This window comes from Octopus bimaculoides, chromosome 14 (assembly GCF_001194135.2).
Source record: "Octopus bimaculoides isolate UCB-OBI-ISO-001 chromosome 14, ASM119413v2, whole genome shotgun sequence".
Taxonomy (NCBI): Eukaryota; Metazoa; Mollusca; class Cephalopoda; order Octopoda; family Octopodidae; genus Octopus; species Octopus bimaculoides.
The window spans coordinates 1,358,885-1,361,384 of NC_068994.1; positions in this window are offsets into that span (position 1 = coordinate 1,358,885).

Here is a 2,500-nt window from a genome sequence, read left to right on the forward strand (position 1 = left end):
CATTATACACATAAATATGTACATTATATTTGAATTATGCAAATGAAGCAGCTCTATAATTAAAAGAATGCATGCCACAAACTTAATATATGTGTGTTGCTTAAACACCAGAAGCTGTCTTTTTTTTTGTTTTTGTTTTTGTAATGTATACACAAAGTTGATAAACTGCAACCACGAAGAAATGCAGCATCTCCCTCTCTTTTGTGATCTTTTCTGGGGTGATTCTATTTCACCTAACTCTGAAGTATATCGTGCTTTTTGGATCATTGCCCTCCTAGCCAGGGGCCATACCATTCGCAGCCCTTTTCATTTGGTATAGTCTCTTTGCTGCTTTTGCTCCTGCTCCTACTGATGATGATGATAGTGGTGTTTCTGCTGCTATAAACAACTCACAGGATTCAGAACAAGTTGCCAAGCGTTTTGGTGATGAAAATAAGAAAACAAGTCTTAATTTTATATCAACCCAGTAACACCACACAGCTACATGTCTACACCTCTATATCACTACATGTCTACATGACTACATCCCTACATGGCTCTATTACTCATTACTACATGTTTATAGCAAATCCCCATTGTTACAATATCATAAAGAAAATACAACATTGTAAACAACTCCAAACATGACCTCTCCTTCTCATTCACTCATTACTGCCTTCCTTGATCTCCTCCTTCTCCTGGACTCTCTACACCCCTCCCTACAATGACCTCTCACCTCCTCCCTACCTCTTTACTGACCAATCAACTGCAGGCTCATTTCACACTTGAGGTGTTAGTGAGTTATTAATCACGTGACACTTGAACCAATGGCTGATGGTCAGCAGGGATTTGAGCAGATGTATCCACTTCCTTAGTCTGTATCGTCAGTTGTCATTAGGAATTAGATTAGGTTTGGTAGTGACTGTCTGTGTGTCTCTCTGCAACGTGTGTGGGTCAGTAACAGTGTGTGTGTATGTAAGTCTGTATATGTGGTTCACGTGTTTTAGGTGTTAGTGTGAGTGTGTGTGTGTGTATATACATGTGTGTGTGTATGAGTATACAAATATATGCATACACACACACATATATATAAAAGCATAAATACATATATACATATAGGTATACACACACACACACATATATATATATATATATATATATGTATACATACATACTTTTGTGAGTGTATATTACACACACACACACACAAAATTATGTGTGTATGCTGTGTTTGACAAAAGGAATGTGTATGTGTGTGTGTGTCTACTATATCTGAAAGTTTCCATGCTTGAGTTTTGAAGCTACAGATCCCTAATAGGCTTGCTGGACACACAGACAGACATTTAGGCAGGCAAACAGAAAGGCAGATTGATAAAGAGATTGAAAGATAGTCAGATAGTCAGATAGTTAGATAGGTGTCACAGTATGCGCACTGAAACAACAAGTACAAATGACGAACAACAACAACAGCAACAACACTAACAATGTGATTGCATATATTTACATACAAACATACATACATACATATACAAACACACCTACATACATGCATGCATTCATACATACATACATATATATATCATCATCAGCAGAAATATTCATTTAATGTCCACTTTCCATGCTGGCATGGGTTGGACAGTTTGACATGGAGCTGGTTAGCAGAGAGTTGTCCAGACTCTAACTCTGTTGCGGCATGGTTTCTATGGCTGGATGCCCTTCCTAATGCCAACCATTTAACGGAGTCTGCTAGATGCTTTTTACATGCCTCCATCAGGTGTGCATTGATGCAGCACCAGCATGGATGCATCAATACAGCACCAGCACAGGTGCCTTTTAAGTGGCACTGGCACCTGCAAAGGACAAACCTGTATGTGTGGAAGACAGGGATTTTACTTAGCTTGATGCATCTTATCAAGTACAGCAAATTGCCACATCTCCTGGTCCCTTGTCGTTTCCTCAGTGAGGCCCAGCAACCGAAGATCCTTTCTCACCATTTCGTCCCATGTCTTCTTGGGTCTACTCCTTCCGTGCACATGCATGTGCATGTGTGTGTGTGTGTGTGTGTGTGTAAGCATAGTTATGTGGTTAAGAAGTTTGCTGACCAACTATGAGATTTTGGTTTCAGTTCCACTGTATGGCACCTTGGGAAAGTGTCTTCTGTTAGGCGCCATGGACTGACCAAAGCTTTGTGGGTTGATTTGGTAGATGGAAACTGCTTAGATACAAATGTGGGTTGAAGGCAGGTAGGGCATCCTCCAGCTATGGAAAGTCTGCCTCCATAGACTTTGTTCAGTCAATGCAAGCATTCAAAGAACAGCATAATGTGAAATGGTCTCCAACCTTGCCTCCATGAGGCCCAACACTTGAAAGGTGCTTTCACATGCCACTGGCACGAGAGCCATTTGTGTGACACCGCTTTCTGCCATGACTGTGATTTTATTTGGCTTGCTGCATCTTCTTCTCAAGCCAAACTTAATGCCAATGGTCTCAATATATATATGTGTATATGCACTCACACACA